Below are 26,061 nucleotides of genomic sequence, written 5' to 3' on the forward strand. Positions count from 1 at the left end.
AAAAATTAATTACTATGAGGCTTTGAGCTGGGTCATGTGATCTCAATGAGTACTCAAGTATAATTTTCACTATTCAAGTCAATTATATGCTAAATGACAATTTGCATAAAATTTTCCTTTTAGTAAGCACATACTATGCAATTGCATGCATTGGTTTTATGTCACTTACTCTGCATAAAATCTTTCCATTAAGTACACAAAGAAGACATTGGCATAAAATCTTCCCTTCATAAACAAAGAAAACATCCACGTAAAATCTTCCCTTTATTAACAAAGGCAAGTTACCTCCATAATACGCCAAAGTGTGCAGAACGGCAAATTACCAGATGCAAGCTATATATAAGTTATATATACACAGGTGGAACAATCACACCATGTGTGCTCCAGATGTACAAAGTCCATCAAAAGGAAGTACCGTCTGAATAAATATCTTAAACAAGTCCACGGAATAGACAGTGATGAATGTACAAGAAACTTTCATGTCCTTTCAGTTGTGGAGTAAAGAATTATAGAACAAACAAGGAGCCGATAAGTTACTGTGAAGAAGTTCATGATCATTCACTAGGTAGATAGAAACACGGTAGCCATTGCTGAGTATTGCAGCACTTTTGTGGTGATTATTAATATGGTGGTGTCAATGTTCTAGGCTATACACATGCACCTGGTTATTTTAACTAATAACTATGACACACACCCTCATATTATTCACATGCAGGGAAGAAGAGTTTGAAGTTTACTAGCATGGCAGAGTTTTATGCATGGAAAGAAAAGGAAGAAGAGGCAATGAAACTAAGCCTCGGAGTAAACTCAACCCGAATTTTAAGTGGTATGCATTATACTAGTATTACATGTAGTGGAATCTCTCTTTACAAACTCTCTGAATAGAGGACACAATAAAAAAGCTCTCCATTACATGGACAACGAGTTTGGTACTAACAGGTCGTCTCCATACATTCTACCTCTGCAGCAGCAATACCAAAATGTCTGTTACAGAGAGGTTCCACTGTAAACTGTATAAGATTTCTTGCTGAGGGAAGTAAACATATGTAGATTCAGGGGCAGATCTAGGATTTCAGAATGGGGGGTGCTAACATAATGGTTGGTTGGCTAAGAAAAGTGACAACTGGTTAATACAACTAGGTATAGTGTGCGAAGTACACTCAGCATGGCAGAGCATGCTCTACCTAGGAGGGTCTGGGGGCATGTCACAGAAAAGTTTTGCAAATTTAGCCAAAAATTTGGCAATATTTTTGACTGAAAAATGATGCCACTTTGTTTAGGCCCCTATTTGATCATTATTAGTTTCTCATCCACCGCCCGCATCCTTCTTAAGCTACCGCATGGTAAGCCATTATTTACTCTGTGCATGCTCAGAAGAACACATGATACCAAACCGTCATAATTTGTATTGAATGGACGTTTTTTTTTTTAATTAACACTACAGAGCGCTATACATCACCAGGAGAACTGCTGTTTCCTTGGCAAATTACTGCAGTGGATTCTATTTTCGATGGTTTTTCAACATTCAACTGAAATCCCACTATGATGAAGTCCGAGCTGAAGTCGATAGAGAATGCCACTAAAAACCAATGTTAATTTGTGGGAGGAAAGAAAGAAAATCTTTGGACATCGGTGTATTGATATTATAATGGCCTAATGGTAATTCTCTCCCACCTGCATCATAATAATTAGAAAAACTGGATGAGAAACTAATAATCACCAAATAGGAGCCTTAAGTGATTCACATTGCTTTCACAATGCTTGTAAAGCATTGTGAGTCACCTAAGTGTAATAATGATAAAATGACACCATTATTCCAGAACAGTTGTAATACTAGCTGTCATATAAGGGCACAGCCAGTAACTATTCTTTACATAAAGAACAGGAAGGCGAAGGATGCAGCTATACATGATCAATACTTGCACCATTAATTTTGTGTTTCAAATACTTTATTTTAGCGGTATATTAAACAGTAGGATTTCTCCTTTGGGGGTGAATCAGGAATTTGGGGGGTAACCAGTTGAAAGTCTATGGTTGATAACTGGCTTACAAGCTCACAACTATGTAAAACAGTTGAATAGTTCCAACTGACCACTTAGCTGTATCATGAGTGTCGATTTTTGTGATTCAGATTCTATGGTTGGTAGGGCTTGATGCATGAGTGTAGAAATGATGATGTAATGGTGCAATATCTAGGACAACCATTGCACCTCACGTGAATTATTAATATTAGTAGTGTACTGTGTATGTTGAATCACAATTTTGTACTGGCCATAATTGTATGATACCACGATTCTATAGCAAACAAGGAATTTTTTCAAAACCAGGCTTTCTGAACTAAAATCTGGGGGTATTTTGCTGGCTGTAAACATGCCATTTGAAAGTAAACTGACTTAGAAACTTTTAAAATGAGATTGAATTTAAGGACGATTTTAAGAGCTAAACATGCTATTTACTGTATAGAAAACAACTAAGAAACAGGGTAAACTGGGCTCTCAGATATGGAATAGCCATCACTTTGTGTAGAAATTTTTTGATAGTTGTATTTGTACTTTTGGAGATTTAATCCTGAGAGCATATATACATTGTAAGTTTCTAACCTGGGAAAATTTTACACATTAAACACTCTGAGATTGAAATCTGAAGGTACTTTTGATAGTTTTGTGTGCTATTTTAAAAGAAAGTATAGTGTAGTGGTCACAATTTTTAGGGGGTGAGTCTGAGATTTTAGGGGGGGAACACGGCCCTATAGAATAAACACTGACATTAAATTTAGCAATTTAGAGGTTTTTTTGCTAATTAGTGATTACATCAATTCATGAATTAATAAAATTTATATGGTAAATTGATCAATATACAAGATCACTAAATTTAGTGCATTGCTTGGCTTAAGGTATAGCTAATGTGCTTTACAGTTTCATGGCTCAAACTATAAATAACGTCCAAACAGTAACAATGGAGAGAGGGCTGTAACAGTAACACTCACCATGCAGTGTGTAAGGTACATATACGTAGAATTTTCCAGCTAGGGGGGTCTGAGACTTTGGGGTGATGCTTCCTCTGGAAATTTTTGGACTATAGCTATCACAAGATTGGATCTGGAAGCTATTTTTAACCAAATACTCCATTGTACTGAAAGATTGTACGTGGGGGTACAAAGTTCAGTTGTAAGCAATTTTAGAAAAATAGAACTACACCTTAAAATGCTATTGGATTATAAGGCAATACATAATAGTGGATTGTCAAAGACAAAGACAGGATTGGATCTTATGGTCACTGTAGAGATTTAAAATGCACACAAAAATAACTTCAACTTTGTATATTTCAATCTGACTTTTTCAACTATATGGCCCCATCACTGTATTAATTAGAGTTGAAAGTCACATACATATACAACTAGTTTTTGGCCACAATAACCCCTTATAACATTACAGCGTAAATGCTGTGGTATCATTTGAGTTTATAAAGTTGAGCTTGAAGGGGTTTAGGAATGCAAACCCTGTATGACATTAAATTTATTAGCTTCAATTGATGCTAGATTCAGATATATGTAGCATGGAACTTTGGTACTAATAAAGCAAAAACAAACAATTCTCAGATACTACAGCCTTGTTAACTGTATACATGCTAAGTTAAACATGTTGACCCAAGCATCATTGTAGCAACAACTGAAAATACCCACTATAATATTAAACTATTTGACAGAAGTTGTTCTCAGAAAGTAATTAGTATATGGCAGGATGTTTGGAGCAATGGTAAGATGGCAGTGCACAGGTCAAGAAAACACACTGGCAACTTCTTAAAAAAAAATTGATGGATGTTCTATTAGAGTAGCTGACTGTTCTATTAGAGTATTTCGATTTTTAGCAGCTTTTAGGTTAAGTCTCACACCAAAAGTATAATTTGAACCCCTCTTGGTAATTCTAAGTAAAGATTAACCATTCTCTCTTCTCTTTCCATCTTTTCATTGCCCATGCATACGTATAAGATGCAATTGCATCTATACTGCAACTTCTAGAAGCTTCCTAGCTTGCGCATGACAAAATTTTGGAGGGGGGGTGCTTCAGCACCCCAAGCCTTAAATCCACCCTTGCCGTGTCTAGGCCCCTACATGCTTGTACTGTATATTTTGTCTTAATCATTAAGACGTTTATTCTCTCACTAGTTTTTGGCCACAACTAACCCCCTTACAATGTGACAGCGTAAATGCTGCTGTATCATCTGAGCTTATAAAGTTGAGCTTCAAGGGGTTTAAGAGTGCACAAACCCTGTATGACATTAAATTTTATTAACTTCAGTTGATGCTAGATTCAGTAAATGCAGCATGGAACTTTCGCACTGATAAAGCAAAAACAAACAGTTTTCAGATGCTACAGCCTTGTTAACTGTATACATGCTAAGAAATTAACTGTTTTACTTAAGCATGTAAACCCAAGCATTAAGTTTGTAGCAACAACTAAAAATACCTACTATAATATTAAACCATTTGACAGAAGTTGTTCTCAGAAAGTGATTATAGTATATGGCAAGATGTTTGGAGCAATGGTAAGATAGCAGTGCACAGGTCAAAAAAACACACAGGCAACTTCTTGAAAAAAACACATTATGATGGATGTTCTATTAGAGTAGTTGACTGTTCTATTAGAGTATTTCGATTTTTTAGCAGCTTTTAGGTTAAGTCTCACAACAAAAGTATAATTTGAACCCCTCTTAGTAATTCTAAGAAAAGATTAGCCATTTTCCCTTCTCTTTCCATCTTTTCATTGCCCATGCATATGTATAAGATGCGATTGCAACTTCTAGAAGTTTCCTAGCTTACACATGATAAAATTTTGGAGGGGGGTGTGCTTTAGCACTCCAAGCACCCCCCTAAATCCGCCCTTGTAGATTAGAGCGGTGACCTTTCTGCACAGATGCATCATTATATGACACAAATATACTGCATTTATATGTATATATTGTATGTACATTAACTATATTTCACCTGCAAGTACTGGTATAGTGTACAATATTCATGAGAAATAGTGGAAAGCTCACTGTTTATTTAGATATTTGAGCAGGAGTTGGGGACAGGACATTTGACAGTGATGTCAAAAGGAAACACTTTTTAAGCAAAATGGATATTTACAATATACAAATAAAAGTCAAAGATTTTGGGATCAAATGGCATGAAGATGATGCTACCTCTGTCAATGTCATGGTACAAGAGCTTACAGAAGAACCATTTAACCCTGTCCTCATTTACAAACCTCAGGGTATGAAAGAGACTCAGTATCCAATGGTACCAGAAGATACATTTATGTTGGTACTTCAAACTCAATTCCAGATTGAACTTTACAGACAGCATGCTTCAACCATCTTGTGTATTGATTCTACACATTGTACAAATCAGTAAACTGATCACTTGTGTTGTACCAGATGACCATGGTAAAAGTATGTATAAGCTGTGAGTATCACAGCACCAAAATGATACCTACTGCATGTACGTATCACATGTAGGTCAGCCTGTTGCATGGTGCTTATCAGATCATGAATCAAGTGAAGCCATCAAAGCATTTTTGAGTAGCATCAAAGCAAGATCACCATCTACTGTCATAAATGTTATGATGACTGATGATGGTAATTTCAAACTACGTGCACACACACACACACACACACACACACACGTGCACACACACACACGTGCACACACACACACACACATGCACACACACACACACACACACGTGCACACACACACGTGCACACACACACACGTGCACACACACACACGTGCACACACACACTCACACACACACACGTGCACACACACACACACACACACATGCACACGTGCACACACACACACACACACGTGCACACACACACACGTACACACACACACACACACACACACACACACACACACACACACACACACACACACACACACACACACACACACACACACACACACAATATATATATATATTATCAACATTAATATTTCAGATAATACTGGTTGGTCAGCCACATGAACTGTGTATGGTGACATTAGACATTTGCTGTGCCACTGGCATGTGGATAGGTAAGATGAACCACACTAGCATTCATACAGAATATACCAGCAAAGTGACCTGTAAGGGAAAGTACACAAATGCAACAGTGATAAGCCTTAAAAATTTCTGCCTGTTAATTGTCACACTGTACTTTTTGTCTTTGCATGATACATGTGGGAGCATGAATGTGTGCAGGTGGTCAAGTTCTTATGAACAATCATAACATATACTTGTATAATTACAGTTTTAATAATTTTTAGGTTGGTTGTTTGCCAACACACACACATGTACATGCACCCGCGAGCGTGCTCACACGCACACTACACACACACACACACACACACACACACACACACACACACACACACACACACACACCATGCACACAAAACGCATGAACTTGATTGGCAGTGATAACAAAAGTTGCACCTGAATAGGTCAGTCACTTATAACCTGAAGTTTCTTGTCCTCAATATGTCAGTGATATTGTTCTATAAACTTCTCACTTTAGACATCTAAAGTTGGCCTTTATAGAGAAGTGGCCTTTTTATATAGTTGGCCAGTTTCTGGTTTTAACTGTATTATTTCACAGTAGTACATACATTACAATCCACAATATTCAATGTTCACTAATTACCCTCAGAACATGGAATCTTTCTTCATGATAATTAATAGATCACAACAGGTCTACTATACAGGTTCTACGTATATTGTACAGGGCATGGAAGAACAAACTCATAGCAGTGTCACCTTGTAATCAGAAGGAGTTGTATCAAACTTTGTGTATTTATATATATATATTTATTTATTCCTGGGGTATCCAGCACCCCTTTCCACCACTCCTAGCACTCGATAAAGACACTCCAGTGGTAAAAATAAAGACACTCCAGTGGTAAAAATAAACCAAATAAGTGATGAGGATGGACAAAGTAGCTTCAACAGAGAACAAGAGTGATGGTGCTTGTTGCACAGATACATGGATTAAAATTTCATTAAAATAAGCGCATTTCATTAATAGTCACTTTAAACATGGAGACACAGATACTAACATGTACCTAGAGAGGTATGTATATGTGACCGGGCCTGCAAAAACAGGGAATGTGGGCACAAACTATACCCCATCACTCTTCAGGTCATATCTCAATATTGGAATAGTATTTTTGCATTCTGTAACCTGCATCATGATGCCACTTAGATGCTTACTAAGAGCTGAAAATTGCAATACCATAGCATAATGGTACAAAAAGTTATGAGTAATTAAAGTGTGAAAAAGTAGGCAAAAATCATGTGCCAACATGCCCTATTATCGCAGGCTCGGTCACATATAAAAGATACATACATACTGTCATACATACATTGTACAGTTTTCACAACCAACTGAAGACCACATATCTGAACGGAAAAGTCAACTGTAGAGTGGATTTTCTTATCCATCACTTCTTGCAATATCAGAAGGATGCATTTTTTCATTATAAAATGAATTGGTTACTACCACCGGCATTGCAGAAGAAAGAGAAGCAGGAGATGAATCATCATCAACGAGGTCTTATGATACCTGCAGCAAGTGAAGATTTGTACATGACTAATATGTATTAACAGCAATGTACATATACAATAGCACAGTGAGAGTTACTAAGTACACATACAGTAAAGTGTGTACAGTGTAATACTACTAAATAACTAACTGATGCTAACATACAGGTGAACCTAATAACTATTATTATTACATTACAATTCAATACTGTATTAAAGAATACACTACATAAAATTTTTAGAGGGAATATTTGACGAGTTATTGTTAAATTCTCTGCTATTATGCTATACAGTATCATAATTAATCGTTTGTACGAATTTGGGATTGTGCTTTATCAAATGAGTCTTGTTTTAGTGCTTTTGATTGAGGATCTACTAATATATTAATGGTTTCAGGTATGTGCCACGGCTGACCAAAAGCCTATCAGTAATTCTGTTGCAAAAATAAATAATGTGTGTTAATGTTAATTCTTGTACACAACACTGCCATGCAAGCAAAAAAGTGCACGTTAAAGCAATTAGTACATGTGAGAAATTAAGGCTGTTTATACACTGTAGCAACCAGGCTGGCCAGCTTTACTCTTAGTGTGATATAACAACCAAACAACAACACATCTTGTACCACATTTATTTTGTGTTGAAAAAAAAGAGCATGTTCCCTTGCATGCACAAAATGAAAAGCAGGCATACAAATAATCTGAAAACACAATAGACAACCATATAGCAGTTTTTGCTTTGTTCTTTGAAGATTACAAAAGTAGCTTCTTGCTACTTCACAGAGCTACAACTCAGAGGATATCTAATATCCTTACCTGCTCAACTACATGTTTCAACCAAGGACCACAATACAGGTTAAGTGTCACCCAAGGATACTACATATATGAATGAGGATCAAAATTTTTATAAACTGATTAAAAATATTAATTATATTTCTCTAGACTCCTTACTATTTAGATACTGCATGAATTGTGATTGGCTAAAAACATGATCTCTAAACCCCATGGATCCATGTGTAGTTCAGCCATGCTCTGAGGCTACACAAAACATGGAAATTACACACCTGTAAGTCTGGCAACAATTGCAACACATCAGCAATATTATGCAGCAGAACTAAATTATGGTACATTAATGCTCCTTGTTTCTACACTGCATGCTGCTAGCAGCTGTCAAGGTACAGCCATTCAAAACACAGGGTTCTATTAGCAACACAAGTGGTAATTCACTTAAATAAATGAACAGGAATTGCATTGATGTTACATGTATGCATAGTAACAAGGCCAGGCCTTCATCTGGGAAATTACTCAAGGAGGGGCACAATAAAATTTTATTAGAGTAAGTGGCAACAGTGTAAAGATCCATGTTCCTTACTGCTACACATGCGACATCTAAAATCCCCCAGGAAAATTATAATTAGAAATGAGCAGAAGTAATTTCAGGTTATTACTGTTCCTAATTAATGCATTCTCAGATACTCAGTTATACTGCAACTGACAAAATACACATGTCCTGTATTTCATTCAATATAATTATTAGAGTCGTTGATAATTATTATTGATGTATCTGAGACTTTCATTAAAACTTGCATCCTCCTAAATAAAATTTTGCTCAAAGTGTTATACATTTTCTTATATCACAAAGGAAGAAAAATCCATCCCTCCTGGAGGAAACTGAGTGTGTTGCTCAACTAGACATTGGGTGGCCTGCAGTTCGAATCCTCATTTTTTTGGCCCATTTTCTGTTTTGCCTTATTAGCTATGTTAAGTACATATGTTTATGTTACAGTTTTAAATACAAGTTTACTAGGTTAGGTACATAATTTGAAGGCTGTAGCACAAGTTGCTGTTGGACCTTCAGTGCTGGACACCGTAAAGCAGTAGGTTCGAGGCTACCTAGGCCCAGTCATGGATTTTTTCTCCTTTTTCCAACTTTTCAAACACACCTTCTGTAGCTAAAGTCTTTGAGCAGGCTGTAGGACCAGGTGTCCTACAGACCTTCAGCACTTGTGCTGTAAAGCATTAATAAAAAATAATAATAATAATAATAATAGTTTATAAAACCTTTATTATTTTAGGAAGTGGAAAGTGGTATGTGGCATGTTGAAAGCATATCAGGGAGTACCCTAGAGGGATATACCATTATACTTTGCCAAAATAATTCTTGTGAAGAGTGTTTATCCAATCAGATGATTTGTACAGTAAAGGAATGTAGCTGCTTCTGCATTCATATGTTCATATGTACAAATGTGACGATAGATGCTACAATTATAACAATGGCCACATCTGTAAGCACATCCACTGTGTGCATTCTATTCAACATAAGAAACAGCAAGAGCAAACAGAATCAGCAGTTCCAGAAATTCCAGAAGAACAATATGACAGAATTGAGGATGAAGAAAATGGAAGCGTAGCTTATGCAGAGTCAGTAGCTGAACCCCAGAGAGGTACGTAGTGTACATAGATACTGTATATGCACATATTTTTGAGGTATGTAATTTTTGTGGGTTGACAAATTTCAGGGTTTTCACGATTTTATTTTCATAGATACTTGTTCTTCACTGAAGCTTTTAGTATAGGGGCTAGTCTTGATAATCATTAACTTTTGAGCCTTGTCCTTCCGTGCTGTTTTTAGTTTGTGATGCTGCGAAACGGGCCAATCGTAGTTGAAAATGACAACTTCACCATTCAGTAATTGATAGTTGGGGAGTGTGTTCAGACACAAAATTAATCATACAGCACAGCACAGTAGTACTGTACATTAGGGATCGTGAAGAACTGGGCTTTTCCAGCTAAAACATCACCCTTCCATTCATGACAGCTTGGCAGCATTGGGTTAGGCACAGCCAGGCTCAACCCCAAACCCTTCCAAAAATTTCTATGGAATTTAAATTTTTTATCTTCTATCTAACAGAATTTTATGCTAACTGAATAACGAACGAACTGGTTCCAACCAAACATATCTCATCCTGAGACATGCCTTTTTGCCAACTGCAGTATGTACAATACATGCACCACGGACTTTCCTTTAAAAGTCCTCCTTTGTGCTCAACGCTGACAAGAATTCGCAATAGCATGATGCGGCTTCTCTGTGGTTGTGTTGGCACCTGTATTTTGCTGTAGTGCCCCAAAAATCAATGTAATTATGTAACAGTGTCACAACACATAGTTATCATTATCAACAATCAGCTTTGTTTATGAAGTCAAGTACTGCTTAGGACAGAAGCTATAGTTAAACTACACCTACACACTTAGGATATGCTTGTTATCATCACCTCAGCCACAGCCTGAAGCTTGGATGATAACAAGGACATCCTATTCGTGTTGGGGGTTAACTGTAATGTATTGCACTCTTAATCTACAGATTATTTGATTCAACTCCAAACATTCAACACCCTACAAAAGGATTTGCAGTCTTATGTTAATACCACCAACAGCAAAATTCTGCCACACCTAGATCACATTAATGCACTTCTACATCAAGCCATATCAACATGCACTGCTGCTACCAAAGCCACAAAGCCACCAGAGCCTATAAGCAAAAAGGAGAATATACCACCAGGAAAGTGTTTGGAGCATCAATGAAGATTTATTAACACAACAAAATTACCTGGTAGGAAAAAGAATGGGAATGTTTTAAGGTACGTAAGACATAATAATAAAGAGTACAGTGGAGCCTTTCTTCTAAATTACAGACACAGCCAATAGAAAAAACTTTTCATAATACAAGTCTGCTCAATACATGTTGTACCTCTGAAATAGGAAATCCTATATTACAGCAAATAGTCTTGGTCCCCAAGTGTCCATTATAGAGAGGTTCTACTGTACTGTACGACAGAAAAGTTTGATGGAATGAAAATTTGACAAATCCATATTCATCAGCTTTGATGAATTAAATGTTATCAAAATCATAAATCTACATAAGTTAACACATATACTTCTAAAGGCACTTATGGATGCTTGATGAATCAAACTGATTTATCAAATTCATCAAAATGTCCTGTCGTATGGTATATCATTAAGAGTTAATATGTTGAGGAGAGTATCTAACATCGTGTGGTCCTACAAAAGATGTTTGTGCATAACTTAACAGTTTTCTTTCTGTGTAACATAGACTGGCTACTATAGTTTCATATTTAACCACAAAGATCATCTCAGACACAAAAGTGTGCATTCGACAAAGCAGGGTTGTTGTATTAAAGACATGACTCATAACCTGGAGGACAATTCCATAAGAAGTGTGTCTGACAAATCAATAATAGAGGGAGGAGTACTGCCTGAAATTTTTGACTTTACATGTCATCAGTTACAAGCAAAACCTGCATTTGAGCATTCTGAAACTGAAAGAGCACTACTCTATTGTATATTCTTTAGTGGTGTGCAATATTGTTGTGATAATTGTATCGATATCTTGCGAGCACAAATATCATACATTCTTATGTATCTCAAAACACTGTTACAATTGAAGCATTTTTTGGTTTAATTATTTCAACAACATGCTGTGATTATAGCTCACAAGATTGTTTTAGTATGGCAAGTAGGATTAATAAAATTAACTTCTTATCATTTGGCAGCTAAACTACGTAATTACAATAAGGAGACAAACAAATACTAAAAATGTACGGAAAATACGCCATTACACTTTTGTCATCTTTTACAGGACAACGTGGCAATTTATACCATATACATATGAATGTTGAAGGAACATATAAATTTTGCAGACCAACAGATTTATTATTTTGTGGATCACTCGATTGTCTATCACTCAGGCCATCTATATTATATAGCATGTGCATAGCTAATCTTAATTTTCAAGGATAAAAATTTTGCAGGCAGTTAAGCAACTGCAAAAAAACGTGTCCCTCAAAAATTTGTAGGTATACGGTACTCTCCCCTGACCCCTATATATGTATGTATATTCCTTATATGATTGGTGCAGGCATGCTGGTACTGAGGAGAAAGAGAAAATTTTAGACAAGTTTACCAACAGTCAGATTGAGGTACAGTGTATGTACAGCTATGCATATGTATATGAGTGACAGTGAATTACACAAGGATATGATACTCTTGTATATAAACCACTGATCAATGCAGCTATCGGGTCATGTGAAATTCTAATGAACACATACACTCCTTCAAGGAAAGTGCCGATACAGTACTTTCGTATGGTTTCCTGGCATGAAGAATAAGATGACCATTTAGTGCTGGAGGTAGACAAAACTAGACATCACAAAAGGCATGCCCCACCCACGTGTTTGTTGTTGTGGTGTAAAATGGTGGCTATGTGCTACTTTGTTTGGCCTCTAGCCTTGACCAAATGATAGGTTTCAACAATTTTTTAAAATTCTAATATTTAGATTCCTGTCAGTGTTCTCTTGTTTTAATGGTGTATTTGGTATTGAATGGAGTAAGAAAGGTGATTTTCATTACATATGATTTTTCTATGATGGTTTTTAGATGTGCCATTTTTAATGGTGCACATTACTTTAAGGGGGAACCCTACTAAACAGCACTTTGATATAGATAAGTACAGTGGTGTTAAGGTTACAGAATAGTGCGCGACTGTCGAACAAAATTTTTATTACATAATTAAGGCGGTCTTGGTATTGTACCAGGCTTAAATTGTTGGGAGAATAATAGCATGCTGACTGGACAGGTACAAGGTACAAGAAAACACAAGTAACAGTACAAGATAACATAGAAACAATACACTTAGCAACTGGCACACCTGTAGGTGCATGCATAGTTTTGCTTACTAATGGCGATATTTTCCTGAACCAAAAATCAAGACTGTCAAACAAGCTGTTAACATTTTGTGTAAGCAAACTACTAGTTTGGCTTCTTGCCTAGGTCCTGATGGAGCCATTGTAATAGTGTTTCTAGTGCTTGTGATATGAATTAAAATAATAATTTTGTGACCATAGTGTCTTGTTTTAGGCCATTTTGTTGCCATATTTCAACAACTATACACATTATTCACAAATCCTCTTGTCAGTCCCTGACAAGTGATGCTCTTCAAACCTTTGAGTTGTTAGTAAGTTCTCATGGTTCTTCATTGGTCTGATTTTTGGTTCATAGTTTTCACTAATTGGCTTGGGGACAACTCATGTTTCCATGACAACATTTGAGTTCCATGTCAATTAATGAGAAGTTAAGAATGCATAAATATTTGGTAACATTGGATTTAAAAAAATCAAAACCCTAAATCATGAAAAATGATGTATAATGTAAATGCGGGTTTGTGGTATCCCGTAACCTTAAAGCATGCACACTTACATATAATACTGCCACTCACCAATTTTAAAAGTGCAAACGGCAATGACTTCTATGCAACTTACGATATCCTAGGGTCATTTCTGTTATTGTTGCTACTATGAACAAATCAGTACATGTGAATAACAGTACCTTTAAAATTACACATACACACATGTACCACAATATGTTTACATTGAGCTGATATCTGAGAATAGAGGCATTTTTGCTTCCTGGCTACCAATTACTAAAAGGTGGTATGGCCATTTCATTCATTTTCAGCCTTGTTCTGCCTTTTACACACTATACAAACGAATGAACAAAGAATGGTACAAAAAATGCAACCAGTTCACTTATGAAATAAATACAGCAGAACCTCTCTATAATGGACACCTTGGGACCACTCAGATTTCTGGCCACTTTGTTTTAATATAGAGGGTTATCTCTTTCAATGGTAAAGCCAGGCCTGTTGGGACTAAAATGTGAATAAACATCACCCAAAAACCAGCCTCACTTTTCCCTGACGATGATGAGGCAGTATTGATTACGTAGGTAAAACTAAGCCCAAACAAACCTTCAGATTGACCCGAAATGCTGTCAACAAGTTGTTATGGAATTTTTAAAACGTTTATTAAACAGAATTTTCTACAGTAGCTAACTGACTTACTTATGCCTTCAGACAAGCATAACTCGATAATGGCTAAATCTACGGGCTTGACTTTTCTCACTGTTCAACGTCACTTCAGCCTGACAGGTGCTTTTGGCACACCGCAGTATATACAATGAATTCTTCATGGACTTACCAGTGTCCTCCTTTGTGTCCCATTCAATTTGGTGGTAGTGCATGATGTCCCTTCGTAATGGATATTGTTTGTATATTTTATATTGGATTGCAGAGGTGCTTTATTTTAAACAGTTCTTGATTTGTAATGCTGTGTAACGGGTTGAGCATAGCTGAGTTATACCTAGCTAGTACTACATAGTTAAATTTCTATCAAAGAGGACTAGTTTTGTGAGTTTAATTTATAAATGGTATCCACTACACAGCGCTTCAGTGTACTGAAATACTTTAAGAGAGTAATTAGTAATACAAGTGAGACATACTTTGAGCCGTTGTATTATTCATTCAACTTTTGAGGTATCTGCTTAATGTGAACATAACTTTTAAGATATTCACACTACACACACAATGTAATTTATATCAAAGGAATTAAGTGCTGGCGAAGAAACGACAAATCAACAAGTAGAAGTTACAGAATTGTCTCAAGTTACTGCATTCCAAACAGAAGAGGACTCAGCTCCGCAATCACCAGCTCATGTACCACCAGGTATAAATACACAAGGTGTCATGATATGCAGAACTATATACACATATATGCAAATATCAGATGTTTCAGATAACAATCACGACGCCAGCATGAAGATCACCCCCAAGAACTGAGTAAACTGACAAGATTGCCACAAGCACTGAGGACGCTGACAAAAAGATCGCAACAAGTATTTATTGTATACAAAACAAATCCATTGTTAATTTTCCAATAGGCCATAAACGAGTTAGGTATGGGGAATGTGCTGGTTGCAATGCTGCAAGCTATAAAACATGTAAATACTGTAATCACAGCCCAAATGTTGGTGGACCTGGCAAGCTAAAGAAGGCATGCATCCAACGTGTATGTACAAGCATGCAAACAACAATTAGTCAGACCAACAAAAACAATGAAGTGAACCAACCAAAGAAACCAGGTTACATATTATCTAATCCAAAACAGCCAAGCTGTAAAAAAAGTGTGCGGCCCTCAGAAAGGCTATGGTGAAAAAAGATGTGAAATCCAAGGTGGCGGCCAAGAAATGGCTGTGATGGTAGGTTAATGGTAAAAATTTTAATAATGACAATTCAGGTAAATTTTGTGAAGCGGCACAAAAATTCACCTGAATTGTCGTTATTAAAATTTTTACCATTAACCTACCATCACATCCATTTCTTGGCCGCCACCTTGGATTTCACATCTTTTTTCACCATAGCCTTTCTGAGGGCCGCACACTTTTTTTACAGCTTGGCTGTTTTGGATTAGATCTCATTTCTTTTTGTATTTGTATACCCCAAAGCCAGCCTATGGCCAGCTTTGGGACTTTTTAAACCTATGTTTTTTTTCTTTACTACAGGACGAAGAATAGATGAAGTAGATGTACGTACTTTAAATATTTTATCAGTAGATGTACAATTACATATATAATACATATGTGACCGGATTTGCAAAAAGGGGTCTTCCACACATCCAATTTGCCAACTTTGACAATTGATAACTTCAGATTGGAAAGAGCTATTGCCTTGAAATTTGGGCAGTGATGATTTCTTTGCAGCTGAACTCTCTACATGATGGTTTCTTTGTAGCTGAACTCTCTACAAGGTAGCTGATCTCTTTACAAGGAGGTTTGTTTGTAGCTGAACTCTCTACAAGGTAACTTCTTCTAGCTGATCTCTCTACAGGGTGATTTGTTCATAGCTGAATTCTGTACAGGTGATTTGTTTGCAGCTGAGCTCTTTACAAAATGGTTTCTTTGTAGCTGAACTCTCTACAAAGTAACTTCTTCTAACTGATCTTTCTACAGGGTGATTTGTTTGTAGCTGAACTATCTACAAGGTAATTTCTTCTAGCTGATCTCTCTACAGGGTGATTTGTTTGTAGCTGAATTCTGTACAGGTGATTTGTTTGCAGCTGAGCTCTTTACAGAATGGTTTCTTTGTAGCTGAACTCTATACAAGGTAACTTTTCTAGCTGATGTCTCTACAAGGTGGCTAGTTTGTAGCTGAACTCTCTACATGGTGGTTTCTTTGTAACTGAACTTTCTACAAGGTGACTTCTTCTAGCTGATCTTTCAATAGAGTGATTTGTTTGTAGCTTCACTCTCTACAAGGTAACTTCTTCTAGCTGATCTCTCTACAGGGAGATTTGTTTGTAGCTGAACTCTCTACAGGTGATTTGTTTGTAGCTGAACTATCTACAAGGTAACATCTTCTAGCTGATCTCTGTACAGGGTGATTTGTTTGTAGCTGAATTCTGTACAGGCGATTTGTTTGCAGCTGAGCTCTTTACAGAATGGTTTCTTTGTAGCTGAACTTTCTACAAGGTAATTTCTTCTAGCTGATCTCTCTACAGGGAGATCTGTTTGTAGCTGAACTATGTACAAGGTAACTTCTTCTAACTGATCTTTCTACAGGGCAATTTGCTTGTGGCAGAATTTTATACAGGGTGATTTCTTTGCAGCTGAACTCTCTACATGGTGGTTGCTTTGTAGCTGAACTCTCTACAAAGTAATTTCTTCTAGCTGATCTCTCTACAGGGTGATTTGTTTGTAGCTGAATTCTGTACAGGTGATTTGTTTGCAGCTGAGCTCTTTACAGAATGGTTTCTTTGTAGCTGAACTCTCTACAAGGTAACTTCTTCTAACTGATCTTTCTACAGGGCAATTTGTTCGTGGTAGAATTTTATACATGGTGATTTCTTTGCAGCTGAACTCTCTACATGGTGGTTTCTTTATAGCTGAACTCTCTACAAGGTAACTTCTTCTAGCTGATCTCTCTACAGGGTGATTTGTTTGTAGCTAAACGATCTACAAGGTAACTTCTTCTAGCTGATCTCTCTACAGGGAGATTTGTTTGTAGCTGATCTCTCTACAGGGTGATTTGTTTGTAGCTGAACGATCTACAAGGTAACTTCTTCTAGCTGATCTCTCTACAGGGTGATTTGTTTGTAGCTGAACGATCTACAAGGTAACTTCTTCTAGCTGATCTCTCTACAGGGTGATTTGTTTGTAGCTGAATTCTGTACAGGTGATTTGTTTGCAGCTGAGCTCTTTACAAAATGGTTTCTTTGTAGCTGAACTCTCTACAAGGTAACTTCTTCTAGCTGATGTCTCTACAAGGTGACTAGTTTGTAGCTGAACTCTCTACATGGTGGTTTCTTTGTAACTGAACTTTCTACAAGGTGACTTCTTCTAGCTGATCTTTCTACAGGGTGATTTGTTTGTAGCTGAATTCTCTACAAGGTAACTTCTTCTAGCTGATCTCTCTACAGGGAGATTTGTTTGTAGCTAAACTCTCTACAGGTGATTTGTTTGAAGCTGAACTCTCTAAATGATGGTTTCTTTGTAGCTGAACTCTCTACAAGTAAACTTCTTCTAGCTGATCTTTCTACAGGGTGATTTACTTGTAGCTGAACTATCTACAAGATAACTTCGTCTAGCTGATCTCTCTACATGGTGATTTGTTTGTAGCTGAATTCTGTATAGGTGATTTGTTTGCAGCTGAGCTCTTTAAATAATGGTTTCTTTGTAGCTGAACTCTCTCAAGGTAACTTCTTCTAGCTGATGTCTTTACAGGGTCACTAGTTTGTAGCTGAATTCTCTACATGGTGGTTTCTTTGTAACTGAACTGTCTACAAGGTAACTTTTTCTAGCTCATCTTTCTACAGGGTGATTTATTTGTAGCTGAATTCTGTACAGGTGATTTGTTTGCAGCTGAGCTCTTTAAAGAATGGTTTCTTTGTAGCTGAACTCTCTACAAGGTAACTTCTTCTAGCTGATCTCTCTATACAGGGAGATTTGTTTGTAGCTGAACTCTCTACATGATGGTTTCTTTGTAGCTGAACTGTCTACAAGGTAACTTCTTCTAGCTAATCTCTCTACAGGGAGATTTGTTTGTAGCTGAACTCTCTACATGATGGTTTCTTTGTAGCTGAACTCTCTGCAAGGTAACTTCTTCCATTGATCTCTCCACAGGGCGATTTGTTTGTAGCTGAACTCTCTACATGGTGGTTTCTTTGTAGCTGAATTCTACAAGGTGATCCCTTTCCATAGTTGCATGAACTCCCTACAAGGTAACTTCTTCTAGCTGATCTCTCTACAGGGTGACTTGTGTGTAGCTGATCTCTATACAGATTTCTTGTTTCTAGCTGATCTCTTGAATTCTCTTCAGGGTGACTGCTCTATTAGGATGACTGCTCTATTAGAGTATCTCGATCTCGCACTTGCTGCACCAAGTTGGATTTCGTGTTATAACTCCGTGGCTTTAAGTCTGATTATTCTACACCATTGATGAGCCTTTCTAAGATGATTATTGCATCTGTACAACGATTTTCAAAGCATTACCCCAAGCGGTTTATCTGGTAGGCGTGGCAAGTAGTCGTTTTTTTATTAGCTAATCTCGATTGCGTAATTGTTACACACTGTTGGTTTTTTCGTTGTATCTTCCTGTTTTTTAGCTCGATTTCTTTCAAACCGCAAAAGATTTGAGGTTCAATAGTTAACCTATTCACCCACCGATTTTCAGCTTCTTCTCATACGCAGTTTACCCTGTAGGCGTGACAACATATTGGTGTTATTTTTCGTGAATAATCGCTCATAACTCTTTGCCTGTTTATTGTATTCCAGCCAACGTTGGTACCGAGATGCGCCTTTATACCCCCCTTCTGTGTGCCAAATTTCAAGGCAATCGGATATGGCGTTCGCGTTTTATAGCAGTTTTTGTAAGTGTGGGACAAGAAAAAGAAAAATAAGAAGAAAAAAAACGAAGAAACTGAGCCAATTTTTGAAGTCGCATATCTCGGGAACGCGCGAAGCGATTTTGCTCAAATTTGGAATGTGGAGTGCTGCGATTGGAGGGAATGTCCACAGCAAAAATCGTCTTGTTTCATCAAGGAAGCACAGAGCTACGGAGGTGTGAAAATTGCGTTTTCTTTCTTCCTGTCAATATACTCACGGGTGTTACGCGCCGGCTTCTTGGGTCGCACAACACACTACCGTGTGTCTTGATGTAAACAGAGCAGTCACCCACACATGTATACATTCATTTAACAATAAAACCTGACATAGGGAATAGCAAATAGTCAAGCATGGATGTTATGAAGGTATGCACATGATATCTTACTGTCTGCTAAGATTTAATAGTATAGAAAATGTGTTCTCCATTTCCAACCTTCCTGAAGCCACCTGGCCTCAATGTACCAGACATGGTGATACCAGATGATATGGTTAAGCCAATGTCAGCAAACTGTTCTGCTACTGGTTATGCCATTTTAAAGCCATTCCTCAGTTCACAAGGTAGGGAAATTGACAGGGTTCTGAGGGATGGAAATTATCTGTTTAGGGCTCTCTCTAAATCACTTACTGGTGTTGAAGACTACCATCCACATTTAAGGAAGGCAATAAGTGAATTTGAAGCTGACAATAACTTATTATTTTATACCTCTTCACGAAGCACTTTACCAGAATAATTTCAACAGCCACCTTAAGAACATAAAAAAAGCAGTACATTTGAGGAACCAGTACTGAAATTATCATAGCAGCAACTTTACTGGAAATGGACATCTACTTGGCAAGTGATACTTACAAAATCGGTGTGCCTACATGGCTCTTATATAAACCACGACCATTGTCCTTCTTGGCTAATCCCAACACAATATCATACTTACATACACACAATATCTCGCACAAAATCGACTGTCAACACAACTGGATAGAGATAACTCACATGTCATCCATTCATTTTGACGCTGTAAAGCAATTATTTTATTTTATTTAATAATTGTCGGACTATCATAAGCATAACCACAACACAAACCACATAGTGTATACTCACCATTATCATCATGATCAGCAGTGCAGTAGGTGACAGGTCTCCCCTTTCCATTTCCACAGCCTGGCTGCTGTGTAGAGTTTTGGCAGAGGTGTGTATTGGCCAGGAGAAAATCCCCTATCCTGCGAGGACCTGCATACTGCATCCTGTGTCACAAGCAGGAGGGATATCTAGAGCTGGGGCAAAAATCCCAACTCCTGGCCCACACCGATCACACTGGTAGTACAAGATGCTTAGCCAGTGGAGAGGGTAAATTATTACCCTGAGGTAAGTGGAGTGAAATTAGTCAGCAAAGAAGGAACTTTGAGTGGAACAGGGTGGGTGGGCAGTAAGTTGTTTCGCTTCTGGATTTGACACCAACTGTAAACTGATGCTATGCTTGCGCCTGCGCAACAACTTAATTACTAGCTGCCGTACATTATTGTGTTTCCCTTGTATTCTATTCGTGGTACTGATGAGCAGCGGGCGCCACACCCTGCACTGCTAATCCTCGTTTTTAAACCTTATTTTTTGGCGTTCGTAAAATTTTTGCTCCCGCATGTAGCTACACGTGAGTGTTGTTTATTGACTCCCTTATTTGGGCTGATCGCTGTTTAGTTTGTTCTCACTCCTAGCCGAGGACGAGAAGAGACATGGCAGGAACTTCTTTGCAATACTGCGTACTTGTGTTAGCTGGTAAGCGATGTGTTGTAGACCTATGTTGATTTAATAAGGTAAGTGCGGGTAATTCCGGACACTTAGATCGTTCTCAACAATGGTAAAATCTCTGGGCCTATAATTTGGTATGCTAATGCAGTGTCCTATGGCCTATATACAAACCAAAATTGAAACGAATCCGTTATTCCACCGCGAAGTTTGACACGAATTTGTAGCGCAATCACGGGTTATTTTGTTCAAAAACTTTGAAAATGTTCAGTCAGCCCAAGTTCATATTTTCGATTTTCAAGATTTATAGAAAGCTCATACCTTCAGCTAATTGCACACCAAAAATCATAAGAATCCATGCAGCACAGGCGGAGTGGCAGTCGATTTTTCAGCAGCTGCTTGGTTGAAATACAAAGAAAATATTCGCGAATTACATAAACTTTTAAAAATACGCACTGCTGCTTTCTCCCAAATGGTATGAACTTTCTACTTGATTTATAAGCTGCAGGATGAGTGGTACTTTAGTCTCCATACTTGTAAAAGAGGATTGGTAAGCTGTGCAAGGCTCTACTTCCTTGTTTTTCGAAGTGTCCGGAATTAGTCGCATGTTGCATTTTTACACGCTTTTAAATTTTGGTTCATAACTCCGCAGCAGTTAATTGTATCGAAACGAAACTTGTACTGCAGATGCACCATAAGATGGCCTACTTTATTCCACGGACTGGACTGGACTCGCGGACTGGACTGGACTCGTGGACTGAGCTGGAAACAACTTTTAAACAATAATCCAGGCATTATCCATCTCTTGCAACACTGGAGACACCACTATCGAGCTATAACTGCTGGTACTGCTCTTCCTTACAAGTCGGATGACACTAGCGCATGCACTAATCAATTATAATACACTTACGATACACGTGTACTCGCAGTGATAAAGTGTGACAGAGGCTAATAGGCTATTGTTGTAGCATACATGTTTTCCTTTGTTGCTTCAGTACTTAACACTAGCGTTAGGGTTGCAGTGATGAGCCAGATTATTTGCATAGCCCCATCACCTTTAGCCTCGCGTGGCCAGACCGCTTTTTCTCAGCACAGCGCTTATCAAGTAAAATTATAAGCGCCTGCTCGAACAGGCGCTTATAGTTTAACAGGCCTTTTTCGAGCAGGCGCTTATAATTTTAATCGATAAGCGCCGTGCTGAGAAAAAGCGGTCTGGCCACGCGAGACTACCATCACCTTGCCTGGTGGTGCCACCTAGCTACCTGCTAAGAATAATTACTGGCTCATCTCTACAGCTATAACACTAGTGCTAAAGCAACAAAAGAAAACATCTACGCTACAAGAATTCGCCTGGTCACAGGACAATGACGTAAATTTCAATATAAAGAAATTTATTCACTTATCATTCAAACGCAAATTCCACACAACATACTCAATGTCTGATTCCATTATACCTCATGTAGATTCTCACAAGGATCTTGGCGTGATACTATCTGAAGATCTGAGCTGGGAGAAACATCATAAAACCATCATTGCCAGTGCTTACAGAACACTTGGTCTAATTCGACGGACATTTGTCTGCAATCATTCACCTACTACCTTGGTTAGATTGTACGTATCCTTGGTAAGATCACAATTACTTTACTGTACTCAGATCTGGCGACCACATTTGATGAAAGACATTGTTAACCTTGAGAGAATCCAACGCCGAGCCACTAAACACATCCTCAATGACTACACCAGCTGCTACAAAGTTCGTCTAATTAACCTGAAGCTCCTTCCCCTCATATACATATTTGAACTGCAGGACATACTGTTTGCTATCAAGTCACTAAAGTCACCAACCTACCAGTTCAACATCAACAACTTTATCAGTTTCAACTCTTCTACTACTAGGGCTGGAGCAAGCAATAAACTCTTGATACCTCATCACCTTAACAACACAGTTCGACATTCTTATTTCCATTGGTTACCATCTTTGTGGAATGCCATGCCGATAATGGATATAAACACATCATATTTTACTCTCAAATCTAAGCTTAAATCATTCTTATGGAATCACTTTCTAATGAATTTTGACGAGAGCAACAACTGTACCTTTCACTTCCTTTGTCCTTGCAGAACCTGTCATCAATCCAGACCTCCAGTCACAAACTTCAAACATTTATAATTAATCAACATAACATTGTATAATTGTAGATAATTTTGTACTTAGGCAGGTTGATGGTGCAAGTTACCATCAGACCTTTGGTGTCACTTTTCACCATAAAGCATTAAATAAATAAATAAATAAATAAATAAATAGCCTCTATCACTGCTAGTACACATGTATCGTAAGTGTATTCTAATTAATTAGTGTATGCGCTAGTGTCATGACTTGTAAGGAAGAGCCAGCAGCAGCACAGTTGTAACACGATAGTGGTGTCTCCAGTGTTGCAATAGATGGATAATTCCTGGATTATTGTTTAAAAGCTGTTTCCAGCTCAGTCCGCGAGACCAGTCCAGTCCAGTCCATGGAATAAAGTAAGCCCATAAGATAGGCTTTACAATGATTCCTAGAGTTTGTCTTAACTCGTTGTGAGTCTAATGTTAGATCGCTTTTATTAAAGAGTGCAGGGGCGGATCTAGGATTTATAAAAGGGGGGGGGCTAACTCAAGGTACTAATCTCTTGGGTAGAGGTAGCGAAGCACACTTCCCAGCATGAAAAGCATGCTGGAACTAGGGGGGTCTGGGGACATGCCCCCCCAAGGAAAATTTTGAAAAATAGATGCTAAAACACTGCAATTTGGAGACATTTCCACATAAAATTCATAATATTTTCTGCCTGTAGATATTTTATATACTGCCTTTAGATTATAGGTATGGTTCTCTGAAGCATTTTGCTAATGGAAAAGTTTGGGTAGGTACAGACAACCAAGTAAATGATGCACCCCTCTCACAATTGCACAACACTGAATAGGTGCATGTTAGAATAATAATGTTGAAAGTGGAAAATTTTGAAATTTGAACAATACAAGATTGAATCTGAGAGCATTTTCAATGGAAATTGTGAACCTGAATTAAGTATTGTCATACACAAGTAGATGAATGAAGCCCTTTAAACAGACCAATTCATTTCATTGCATGTATAGGTGCAGGCAGATTTGGAAAAATCTGCCTGCACCTATACATGCACCTATGAAGCCCCCCCTGGATCCGCCCCTGGAGTGTCCGGAATTACCCAGACAGCCCCCCCTGGATCCGCCCCTGGAGTGTCCGGAATTACCCTCATTTACCTTAGATACAATCATGGGTGTTGATGGTACGCCGCCGGTTAACCATTTTGGCAAACTTTTGTTAGCTAGCTACTGGCTAGGTACGTAGCTAGATCTGATCGTCCTACTGATCGTACCTGTACTTTTTTATTTTTTAAATAGAAACAACAAATTAACAGTACAAAGAAAGGAGAAAAAAAACAAAAACAATACGAGTTACTGCTTAATTGATGGGAGTCTTGACTCTACTTGACTTAGGTCAATTGGTGCTGATCCTAAAGTGGCCAAAAGACCCCTTTGAGGATCTAGAACCCCTCAGACGTCTAATTGCTGACCTCAGAAGTGAATAAGACAAGTAGCACCAGATCCACCACGTTACAGCAGCATAATTTGAGTCCCATTTATCTGATAGCAAGGAAGCAAGGCGTTTGTAAAACATGGTTGCTTTGTTAGCCATTCCTCCTGTGGCTGAAAGGAGTTCTGTTCAAATTCACGTATGCGAGCTTCATATGAACGCTTCTTACACAATTCATGTTTTCTGTAAATAGCACTGGCACTGGTGGTACGATTACTAGGAGCGTGTGGGTTCGTACCTGTACCTACTGACCAGATCGTCGTGTTTTGACATTTTCAAACACTCTTGATGTCATATGAGATTCACATTGTAAGTCGGCAGCTATCCTGTTTCTAGTCTCGCGCCGCCCTCCCCTATAGGGGTGGGCGGCGCGAGACTATTCTGCTTCATGCATCCGCAGCTGCTTGTGGCCACAGTTGCCTTAAATGTAGTTGTGACTACTCTTGAGAGGGTGTAACTAGGATTGGACTAGGATTGTTTTCAGTACTATGCTGACGTGTTAGTTATGAAGGTTCAGATTCCAGCTATAGGTTTCTCCTTTACCAGGTGTATATAGGTTTCTTCTTTAGGCTAGCTGGCCATGTTAGCACAGTGGGAATATAACTAGTATCCTAGCCTCACACTTTAGGTTCTCACTTGCTGATTTTTAGTGTTTAATTTAGTCTGAATGCCAGTGAAATATCCACTAGTTATAGTGAACAAGTACATTTTGTTTGCCATGATCTGGGATATCCGTCATTAGTTTTTTTCATTTCTCTCTACTGTGCTAATAGAGAAAGTGAAATAGCTATTGTAACCAGGGCTTGGAATTAGCAGTTTCAGAAGAGTTGAACATTACTTTCTGTATTTCTCATTATAGCTAGTAATTACATGTATCACAAATCCCTTTTCCCAAAATAATAGGAGAGAGGCACAAACCCCTGCTGGCTATTGAGGACATATTTTCTAACTGCAATGCAAACGAACTACTGTGGCTTACCACTGTGCCCACTAATAGTGTGTTTAGTCCAGCGTTGAAACCAGGTCGGGTCAACCGGGTCACATTTTCTCCAGGTCATCCGGGTCAGACCCGGTTTACAGATTATCCGGGTCTGACCCGGATTGGATCACATGAGAAACGAAATTGTTAGTTTGACAACGTGGAAACTTATAACGCTAGTCACGCCGCTCTTTTGTGAGCCACTCCCACTTATCATGTTACAAACATACACTTAGCCGCGCCCATTTATTAGTAAGTGCAGTCTGTAGCACAAAACCGTGTCCATTGCTGCCTGCAAGCTTATGTGGAGCCACGCCCACTAATCGATTATTGTACAAGTTGTACATAGTCTAGTCTTGCAGCAGGATAAGTACTTT

The 26,061-nt window shown here is 38.1% G+C and overlaps 1 long non-coding RNA gene across 1 annotated transcript; it reads right to left on the minus strand.

Annotated features, from left to right (window-relative positions):
• Positions 1-7,357: 7,357 nt before the first annotated feature.
• On the minus strand, positions 7,358-25,846 carry LOC136267071 (uncharacterized). The gene is made up of 3 exons (XR_010706494.1): positions 25,685-25,846; positions 13,860-13,935; positions 7,358-7,593 (listed from the first exon to the last, which is right to left on the minus strand). It is a non-coding gene; the product is annotated as an uncharacterized lncRNA (long non-coding RNA).
• Between the last annotated feature and the right edge of the window lie 215 nt (positions 25,847-26,061).

This window comes from Dysidea avara, chromosome 9 (assembly GCF_963678975.1).
Source record: "Dysidea avara chromosome 9, odDysAvar1.4, whole genome shotgun sequence".
Lineage (NCBI taxonomy): Eukaryota > Metazoa > Porifera > Demospongiae > Dictyoceratida > Dysideidae > Dysidea > Dysidea avara.